The sequence below is a fragment of the Lithobates pipiens genome, unplaced genomic scaffold, assembly GCF_037356315.1.
Source record: "Lithobates pipiens isolate NorthernLeopardFrog02 unplaced genomic scaffold, aLitPip1_a1.2 Scaffold_22, whole genome shotgun sequence".
Classification (NCBI taxonomy): domain Eukaryota; kingdom Metazoa; phylum Chordata; class Amphibia; order Anura; family Ranidae; genus Lithobates; species Lithobates pipiens.
In genome coordinates, this window is record NW_027507784.1 from 244,067,557 (window position 1) to 244,078,865 (window position 11,309).

Genomic DNA, 11,309 nt, shown 5'->3' on the forward strand with positions numbered 1-11,309 from the left:
TTGCAGCATTTTGTTACTACTAATTCTAATTATGACAATGAAAGAAGTCTGATCGTATTGTACATTAAAATGTTAAATCACCTATTTGAACTAATTATTAATATTTTACATTTTCAAACATTTAATAAAAAAAATAAGACCAGACAAAATGCCTACCTTGGATCTTGACTACTTCCTGTGGTCACCAGTAACATTATTGGGTCTCACTGCTGCCACTGGAAGAGATGTTGCCTTCTTTTGGGGGGTTTATAAAAAACTTCACTCCTCAGACAGGATATTGCTCTAAACTTGTAGGTAAATAAGAAAAGGAGAAGCTTTGCTAAGTGGAGGAATGGGTTTGATATTAAAGATGTCAGTGCCTTCGCATAGAGCAAGGTCATTGTGAGCAGAGGGGATTTCCTTCCTGGGAATTTGCTCGTAATCTAATCAAAGTAATTGTGAGAAGAGGAACTACTACAACATATAACATTAACTATAACTGTATATGGGAATAATACAAGCCTTATATGATAAAAGTAAAATGCAAAATACTCCAGCGCTGGTGTGGTGAATAAATAATCCGAAATACAAATAATGATTATAATAATAAAAGCTGCACCAATTTCAGTGAACCTACACTTTTACAATACAAAAAACGATATAAATTATTAGTGCACTAATATCAATAATCAATATAATAATCTCGTGCCATAAAAATCAATAAATAAAATGAGAAAAAACTGTGTAGATAAAAATAAATAAATGAGAAAAAGTGAACTTAAAATTAATCAGTACTCCATAATTCATACACCCTGTATATAAATAAATTAAAAAGGAAAAAAAATTGATGCAATGCGTGCATATACAAGTCTGCTCCTGATAGGATGGATGGATGGATCAGGGATCTGATCAGCTACAGCTCTTCTATCTAATTGCAATCCGAGCACTCCCATGTAGTGATATCCAAGGACTCAGGATAAGAACCACAAAACAACTTATCATATAGTCTCATATATTTTGTCTGTATACACCATACCCAACAAGCTTTCACTGATGTTCCGCTTATCTCTTGCTCTTTAACCGGGATTCTTCCACCGTGCAACCATGAACAGACTGATCCCCGACTAAGGTTTATAAAGACATGGATGAGCAAGGTTAGGGTGGAGGAACTTGACTGGCCTGTAGTGAGAGTAGTGAGAACTCATGTGCGTATAACCAATAATAACCTGTCACCAGTGCAGTAATTAGTAAGAGGATGACTGCGCAAAAAGATTACTGTTTAAATAGGTTGGGGAAACAACTGTTCATCCCCAAATATTGTAGTAGTTTAGTGTGTGTATTCCTGTGGTAGATAGTTTAATACCAAAGCAGCAAAGCGTATCATTAACTGTCAGTACACTGATTTCCTGGGACAAACAGACTCAAGTGCCAGCAAACTTTACAGATAGAGCAGACCAGGTCAACAGGAAAATATATGGGCCAAACAGTCCTGCAAAAAGTAATCATTTCTAGCATAAAGTAGGGATATCGCGAATATCCTGAGATCAGACAGTCATACCCTATCACAGCAGATTGAAGCAGCATAACATAATCCACATCAGATGATCATGAGCCCAGGCTACTCAGATGCTCGCATGGACATGTAGACTTACTGTAAGTTGACTGCAACATTTGTCTACCAAGGAAATTGTTGAACAATATTCCAAAGAGCCAGTTTTGCAGGGACATTTTTTTTTTAAAGTTTAACATTTTGGCAGATTCCATACACATTAGGACTCCCAAAAGTGCCAACTTCCCCAAAGCTCACGTGCTATAGTACACAGCATTGGCTCATTAAAAAAGTGGATGATCACAAAAACCCCTAGTGCCCATTGAGGCTGAAGTCCAAAATGTGTACCACACCACTTTTCAGCTAAACATAATAAGTTCACCAAAAGTCTAAAAGGTCTTTGCGATAAAACATATACCATGCAATGGGTCCCAGGCCAGAAAATTCCACAAATTATGGATACGCTCAGTCCCAAAGGTCTCAGTGAGAAAATGGATGCTAACACTGTACTAACAGAATTTTTTCAGTAATGTCTCAAGTTTCCAGTTTTTATCATTTAATAATTTTGCTTTTTTTAAAAACATATATAACATATATAACATAACTTTTAGGTATTTTATATAGTTCCACATATCAGAATTTGTATGCTTAGTTACTGAGAATTTTCACATGCACAACATATTTTATATGTGTAATATTTTACTTATATAATATTTCTCCACATTTGTCATTTATTTTTAATTATACTTTTATACCTACATCCACCAGATTGGTTTGACATTACCTGCCCCCTCTTGAATGTTCCTCTGCTCTCTGTGTTATGTCTCCAGGATACCTTTCTCTCTCCTGAGGTTCAGAAAAGAGAATTCATCTTGTCATTTAATTTGTATATTGTGTTGTTGCATTATTAAGATATAAATTATGTTTGTTCCAGGTTAGCTGTTATGCTTGTGCCACCTACTGGCCAAACATTATTATCATTTATGAAAAAAGACATCCAGCCACTTAAGGATGTGATGTAAAAATCGTCACATCTTCTTTACTCAGGAAGTGAAACAGCCATAGGGTTTAGTATGTTCAATCTCATGGCAGCAGCCTAGATGCTATCTCTCCCCATCCATGGCATCGGAGGTAAGCAATCTTCTCTTTTCTCCTCCACAGGCTATTAGGGAAAGCAATTAGTCATTTTGGTTATTACTTTATGTGAGGTTTACTATTGTATTGTAATGTTATATTATTCTTGCTGTTTTCAGTTTTACTGCATATCACATGTGTCATTCACACGTATATTAAAATCTGCAACGTGCCAATAAAAGACACAGACAAGAAATGGCAGTCGATTACTGTTTGTGCAGAAAAAGGGTCCTCTGCCTGGATAGCCACCCATAGACTCCGGGAGTAGGGGGGCGAGACCAGGACACTCTGCAGTTAACTATGCTGTCAGTTTTGTTTTTTTCCTCTCTCCTACCCCCCTTCTGGTTTGAGTCTTTTTTAATGTTTTAAAAGTTTTTATCTAAAAGTTTTAAGTTTCCTTAGGTATAAAAGTGGTGCTTCCCCATCCCTGGTTTACCTACTTAAGAAAGGAGGTTGTACTCTGAAACGTATTGTCAAGCATCCCACAAACACCTTTCCTGCCCTCCAGCTACCCAGAAGTCCAACTCACAGAGAGCATTCTGCTGCATAAAGCCAGCGACACTGATCAGGAAAACCCTACAGGCTGGTTGTCCAGAAGTTGATTGATTTACGTATAACCAGGGTGTCCTTACATGAATCAAAATTGGTCAAATCTCTACTGAACCAGCTGAATTTTGATCTAGGTATGGCTGAGTTTAGTTAACCTATCAACTACCAGACAAATTAGCTGTTTATCATTTAACCCAACTCTATCTGGACATTTCTTAAAGTGATTATAAACCTTCATTTTTTTTAAAATACCAAACATATCATAATTACCTCCAGTTAATTTTGCATGTGGCCCTGAACCTCTTTTTGTTTGGATTCCCCGGCGGTGCTTGCGGCTCCTCCTCATATCGGTAAACCCCCTGGGAGAAGCACTCTGCCTGGGGGTTACCGTGTGGGCCCACTCTCAAGTCCAGGATTTATGTGCATAGACACAGAATGTGGGACTCGCCCCCCCCCCCCCGCCACCTGCAACATTGGATTTTATTGACAGCAGTGGGAGCCAATGGCTGCGCTGCTATCAATCTATCCAATCAAGAGCCAAAAACCCCGGGCAGGGAAGGTGACTGCGTCTCTGCTGAGGGAACGAATGGGCTCAGGTGAGTAAAATGGGGACTAGGGGGCTGGTCAGTGTCAGAAGTTTTTTCACCTTAACCCCTTACCAACCGTCTCACGCCGATATACGTTGGCAGAAGGGCACTTGCAGATATATTAACGTACTTGTACGTTGCCCTTTAAGACGCGGCATTGTGGGTGCGTGCTCGTGCTTAAAAAATTTGGCCTTAGGCACTGGCACCATAACACTGCAACACCTCACAGAAACTCTAGTTGGAGAGCAGGAATGAGCCCTGCTGCAAAGTATTGCATAACATTTTTTAATTACACGCTCCTGTTAAACAGGGGCTGAAAAATTTGGCCTTAGCCACTGGTGCTGGTGCCACAACACTGCAACCCCTCCCAGATAGGGATGAGCCGAACAACCCCTGGTTTGGTTCACACCAGAACTTTCGAACGGACCGACAATTCATACGAACTTTAGAACCCCATTAAAGTCTATGGGACTCGAACGTTCGAAATCAAAAGTGCAAATTTTAAAAGCTAATATGCAAGATATTGTCCTAAAAAGGGTTTGGGGACCTGGCTCCTACCCCAGGGGACATGGATCAATACCAATTTATTTATTTTTAAATGGGTGTTTTTTTCTGGAGCACTGATTTTAATGACGATTAAAGTGAATAAAAGTGAAATATTCCTTTAAATATCGTGCCTGGGGGGTGTCTATAGTATGCCTGTGAAGTGGCACGTGTTTAGAACAGTCCCTGCACAAAATGACTATAGCTAAAAAATTGGGACCCAGAACCAGAAATGTTCTTCCAAGCTATTAGCAGAATCATTGAGGAGGAAGAGGATAGTCAGTCAACATAACAGGACAGTCACTCAGCATCAGCATAGGAAGTCTTGAAGGGATGTGACATTTAAAAAAAAAAATTTTGATTACATCAGCTTCAGGTGCTTGGTAGCTGGTGGTGATCCAAGACCGATTCATCTTTATGAAGGTCAGTCGATCAAGCGAGTCGGTGGACAGGCGCACCCTGTAATCGGTTACAAAGCCTCCAGCAGCACTGAATGTGCGTTCCAAAAGAATACTGGATGCAGGACAGGCCAATAGCTCAATTGCATACTATGCAAGCTCTGGCCAGTGATCCATCCTCAAGACTCAGTAAGCCAGAGGATTTTCGGTGCAAAAGGTGTCCAAGTCTAACCTTGCCCCTAGATATTCCTGCCCCATGTAAATCAGACGCTGGCGATGGTTGCTGGAAATGATCATACCTTGGGGCTGCGGACTAAAAAATTGTCTGAACGCATCAGTCAGACAGCCACCTTCTCCACCGCTCATTCTGTGACTGACCGAAGCCTCAGCAACATGTTGTCCAGGACCAGAAGTTTGTAACCTCCCAGTCTCTGGGAACGCATTGCACAGACCTTTCTGCAAGGCCTCCCAGAGATGTCTCATCCTCTGCTCCCTCTGCGACAGTAAGATAAGGTCTGCAACCTTACCCTTGTACCATGGATCAATGAGAGTGGCCAGCCAGTAATGGTCCCTCTCCTTGATCCGAAAAATATGAGGATACTCCAGCAGGCTTTGCAGGATCAGGGAGGCCATGCAGCGTAGGTTAGCTGAGGCATTTGGTCTGGAGTCCTCTGGGTCACTAAGGACGACATGATGATCCGCAGCCACCTCCTCCCAGCCATGTACAAGCCCACGGGTTTCTTGGAACTGTAAATCATCCCTAAAAGACTGCTGCTGCTGATGCTGAGTACCAGGCTCCACCTCCATGCTGACACAGTCCTCCTCCTCTTCCTGTGTGATGGGTGGGACAGCAGGAACACTGTCTGGATAAAGGTGGCCTTGAGAAGAAATGAAGTCCTCCTGTTCCTGCCTCAAGTGCCCTGTCCATTATTCCATGCAGCGTATGCTCCAACAGGTGGACACGTGGTATAGTGTCACTGATGCATGCACTGTCACTGCTCACCATCCTCATGGCCTCCTCAAATGGTGACAGGACAGTACATGCATCCCTGATCATGCCCCACTGGCGTGGTGAAAAAAAACAAGCTCCCCTGACCCTGTCCAGGTGCCATAGTCGCACAGGTACTCATTGATGGCCCTCTGCTGTGTGTGAAGCCACTGCAGCATGGCCAACGTTGAGTTCCACCTGGTGGGCATGTCACATATAAGGCGGTCCTTGGGCAGGTTCAACTCCTTTTGGAGCTCAGCCAGCCAAGCACAGGCATTAAATGATCGGCGGAAATGCACACAGACTTTCCTGGCCTGCTTCAGGACATCCTGTAAGCCCAGGTACCTGCCCAAGAACCGCTGCACCACCAGGTTAAGGACGTGAACCACACAGGGCACATGGGTCAGTTGTCCCTGTCAGAGGGCGGAAAGGGAGCTTGGTGCCATTGTCGCAAACCACCATTCCTGGCTTAAGCTGGCATGGCGTCAACCACCTCTCAGCTTGCCCCTGCAGAGCTGACAAAATATCTACCCCAAGTGTGGCTCCTGTCCCCCAAACAAACCAGCGCAAGCACGGCATGGCATCGTTTTGCCTGCGTACTTGCGTAGCCCCTTGAACACCTACGGAGCACCGCTGGTTCTGAGGACAGAGCACTGGAAGAGGCCATGGAGGAAGAAGAAGAGGAGGGGGTGGAGGAGAGAGGTGTGTCACAACCAGTAGTAGCACTTTGGAGGAGTGGTGGAGGAACAACCTCCAACACTACTGCACCTTTTCCTGCATCCTTCCCAGCTGCCAGAAGAGTGACCCAATGGGCCGTGAAAGACAGGTAACGTCCCTGCCCATGCCTGCTGGACCATGAGTCAGTGGTAATATGCACCTTACCGCTGACCGCTCTGTCCAGCGAGGCAAGGACATTGCCTTCCACATGCCGGTAGAGAGCCGGAATCGCCTTCCGTGACAAAAAGTGGCGTTTGGGGACCTGCCACTGAGGAACCGCACATTGTACAAACTCACGGAAGGGGGCCGAGTCTACCAACTGAAAAGGCAGCAGTTGAAGTGCTAGAAATTTAGCCAAGCTAACATTCAACCGCTGGGCATGTGGATGGCTGGGAGTGAACTTCTTTCGATGGTCAAGCAGCTGGGGCAGGGAAATTTGCCTGCTATAATCAGAAGTGGGTGTACTGCTAGCAGAGTGCCCGGAAGCACTTGGCTGTGACACACCTAATTCTACACCTTCATTCCTCTCAGAGCAGGTTTCAGAGAGGACTGAAGGTCTAGTGGGGTTGGAGATGCCAGCTGATGAGGAGCAAGGAGAGGGCCGCTTTGTTCTTTGGTGTGGGTCTTTGAGGTACGCTTGCCAACGAGCTGCATGGCAGGTCAACATATGTCTGGTCAAGCATGTGGTGCCCAAGCGGCTGATGTTTTGGCCACGCGAGATACGCTTGAGACATATGTTGCAAATAGCAGCGGTGCGATCTGATGCACTCGTCTCAAAAAAGGCCCACACCAAAGAACTTTTAGCATAACGTGCAGAGGCAGCGCCCTGCACAGGCGGAGCTCTGCGGTGTGATTCAGTCAGTGTGCTGCCCCTAAGCTGGCCCCCGGAGGGCATCCTGCCTCGTTGGACATGTGCCTCCTCCTCCTCCTCCTCCTCCTCTCTCCTACCAGGCACCCACGTGGAGTCAGTGCACTCATCTTCCCCTCCCTCTTCATCGCTGTAGCAAACCTGGCAGTATGCTGCAGCTTGTGGAACATGACTGCCAGATTGCTGTCCTTCTTGAGCATCCCCTCTCTCTGCATTCACGCTACTGCCTTCCTCTAGCTGAGTGTCATCATCAGAGGCTACAAAACACTGGGCATCCTCCTGGAGCATGTACCCAACACTGTGCTCAAAGAGTTCAGGGGACTCCTCAGGAGGACGTGGTGGGTCTAGGGAAGGAGTCACTGATAAAGACATTGAGATGAGGGAAGACGATGCGTTGGCAGCTGCTTTGCTAGTACCCTGAGCCTGGGTGAGAGAGGATGAGGAGGATGAAGAGGGCTTGGTCATCCACTCTACCAAGTCTTCGGCATGATGCGGCTCAACACATCCAGCTGCCGAAAATAAGGACAAGTGTGCTGATGCCGATGCACCGTGTCCACGACCATCACTGTTGTCTCTAGACACAGAGCCTGCTTGCCCTCTTTTATTGGCTCATGACTGTCTGCCTCTCCTTGTTGGCCTTCCAGACATGGTAATGGCCTGAAGGGAGATGGGAAAACCAGCAATTGGGTAGTGTATATTGTGCTGGAGGCACACAACACCCACTAACTCCTGCAGATGCCTTTATTATAGAACAACAGGAATTAAAGGGTAGATACCGATGTATACTGTGCTGTGCTGGAGGCACACAACACCAACTAACTCCTGCAGATGGCAGATGGCTCAATTAGAGAAGAGCTATATAGGTGGATAATGGTGTATACTGCGGTCAGGGCACACAGACAACACCCACAAACTCCTACAGCTGACTGAAAGCTCAATTACAGAAGAGCAATATAGCTAGCTATATAGGTGGATAATGGTGTATACTGCGGTCAGGGCACACAGACAACACCCACAAACTCCTACAGCTGACTGAAAGCTCAATTACAGAAGAGCAATATAGCTAGCTATATAGGTGGATAATGGTGTATACTGTGGTCATGACACGCAGACAACACCCACAAACTCCTACAGCTGACTGAAAGCTCAATTACAGAAGAGCAATATAGTTAGCTATATAGGTGGATAATGGTGTATACTGCGGTCAGGACACGCAGACAATACCCGCAAACTCCTACAGCTGACTGAAAGCTGAATTACAGAAGAGCAATATAGCTAGCTATATAGGTGGATAATGGTGTATACTGCGGTCAGGGCCCAAAGACAACACCCACAAACTCCTACAGCTGACTGAAAGCTCAATTACAGAAGAGCAATATAGCTAGCTATATAGGTGGATAATGGTGTATACTGTGGTCAGGGCACACAGACAAAACCCACAAACTCCTACAGCTGACTGAAAGCTCAATTACAGAAGAGCAAGAACGCTAAATTGGTGGATAATGGTTTATACTGCGCTCAGTGCACACAGACAACACCCACAAACTCCTGCAGATGGCTGAAAGCTCAATTACAGAAGAGCAAGAACGCTAAATCAGTCGATACTGTGTGTATACTGTGTTGAAGGTACACAGAGAACACCCACTAACTCCTACAGACTCCAACACACTACACAAGGCCGCGGCGCTGGCTGCCTTTTATAGTGTGGGGCGTGTACTACACAGCCTGAGCTATGATTGGCCACAGGCATCCTGCCTGTGGCCAATCATGGCTCTCCTCGCTGCCGACGCTGTGATTGGCCAAGCATGCGGGAGCAATGCACTGTGATGGCGCAGTGCATTGTGGGCCGTGAGCGCCACACGGATTTGGAACGAACGGCCCATAACGTTCGGTATTCGTCGAACGTGTGAACAACCGATGTTCGAGTCGAACGTATGTTCGACTCGAACACCAAGCTCATCCCTAGTGGTGGTGCCCTAAACCAAAAATATTGTTGGAAGCTAGGACCATCAAGATTGAGGAGGAATAGGATAGTTAATCAGCAAAGGCAGTCTTCAAATGATCCCACATCCATATAAAAATTGATCAGTTGCATCAGGTGCTTGATAGCTTCTGCTGATCCAAGACTGATTGATTTTCATGAATGTGAGCCTATCAGGCACACGCTATGATCTGTTACAAACCCTCCAGCAGCACTGAATGTGTGTTCAGAAAGAACGCTGGATGCAGGACACGCCAGTAGCTCAATTGCATATTGAGCTAGTTCTGGTCAGTGGTCCATCCTCAAAACCCAGTAACCCCATGGATGCTCTGTTGGAAAGGTCTCCAAGTCTGCTCTTGCCCCTAGATATTCCTGCTCCATATAATGCAGACACTGGCAATGGTTGCTTGAACCGATCAGACCTTGGTGCTGAGGACTGAATTTTTTTTTTCTAAAGGCATAGGTCAGCCGGCCACCATCTCCACTGCTCTTCCTCTGACTGAATGAAGCCTCAGCAACACGTTATCCAGCACCAGGAAATTGTAACCTCCCAGGGTCTGGAAATGCATTGCACAAACCTTTCTTCAAGGCCTCCTGAAGATGTTTCATCCTCTGCTCCCTCTGTGAAGGCAGGATGAGTTCTGCAACCTTACCCTTGTAACTTGGACCAAGAAGGGTTGCCAGCCAGCAATGATCCCTCTCTTTGATACCACGAATCCTAAGGTCTTTACGCTGTATGGCCTCCCTGATCCTGCAAAGGTTGCAAAAGTTTGCAGAGGCATTCGACTCTGAGTCCACTGGGTCACTAAGGATCACATGATCCATAACAACCTCCTCTCAGCCACGTACAACTCCTTGGGTTTATGGGGACTGAAAACCATCCCTTGAAGACTGCTGCTGTTATCCTCCACATCCTCCTCCTCTTCTCCCTATGTTTGCCAGGCCTGCAGGAATAATATCTGAATAAAGGGGGCCTTGAGAGGTAAGAAAGTCCTCCTCTTCCTCCAGCTGTTCTGCCTCAAGTGCCCTGTCCATTATTCCATGAAACGTGTGCTCCAACAGGAAGACAAGAGGGACAGTATCACTGATGCAAGCATTGTCGTTGCTCACCATCCTTGTGGCCTCATCAAATGGTGACAGGAAAGTGCATGCATCCTTGATCAGTAGCCACTGGCATGGGGAAAAGAAGCCAAGTTCCCCTGACCCTGTCCTGGTGCCATACTCACACAGATACTTATTGATGGCCTTCTGCTGCCTGTGCAGCTGCTGCAGCATTGCCAATGTTGAGTTCCACCTGGTGGACATGTCACAAATGAGGCGGTTGGTGGGCAGGTGGCATTCCCTTTCAATGTCAGCCTTGAGGAGATCTTGTAAGCCTGGGTACCTGCTCAAGAACCGGTGCACCACCAAATTCAGGATGTGTGACAAACATGGAACATGGGTCAAGTGTCCCTGTCAGAGGGTGGAGAGAGGGTTGGTGCCATTGTCGCATACAACCATTCCTGTTGGAAGCTGGCATGGCGTCAACAACCTCTGAGCCTGCCGCAGCAGAGCTGACATAATCTCTACCCTAGTGTGGCTCCTGTTCCCTAAGCAGTGGTTTAACCCTAAACCACGTAGAGGGTTCTTTACTGTAAAAGTGACAAGGATGTGGAACTCCCTTCTGCAGGCGGTGGTCTCAGCTGGGGGCATTGATAGTTTCAAAAAACTATTAGATAAGCACCTGAATGACCGCAACATATACAATGTAATACTGACATACAATCACACACATAGGTTGGACTTGATGGACTTGTGTCTTTTTTTCAACCTCACCTACTATGTAACTATATAACTCATGCACCATATGACATCTTTTTGTCTGAGTGCTTGCGTAGCCCCTTGAACGCTTACGGAGCATCACTGGTTCGGAGAACAAATCTGCAGAAGAGGCCATAGAGGAAGAAGAAGAGGAGGGGTGAAGGAGAGAGCTGTGGCAGAATCACTGCTATCATTTTTGAGGCGTGGTGATGGAAC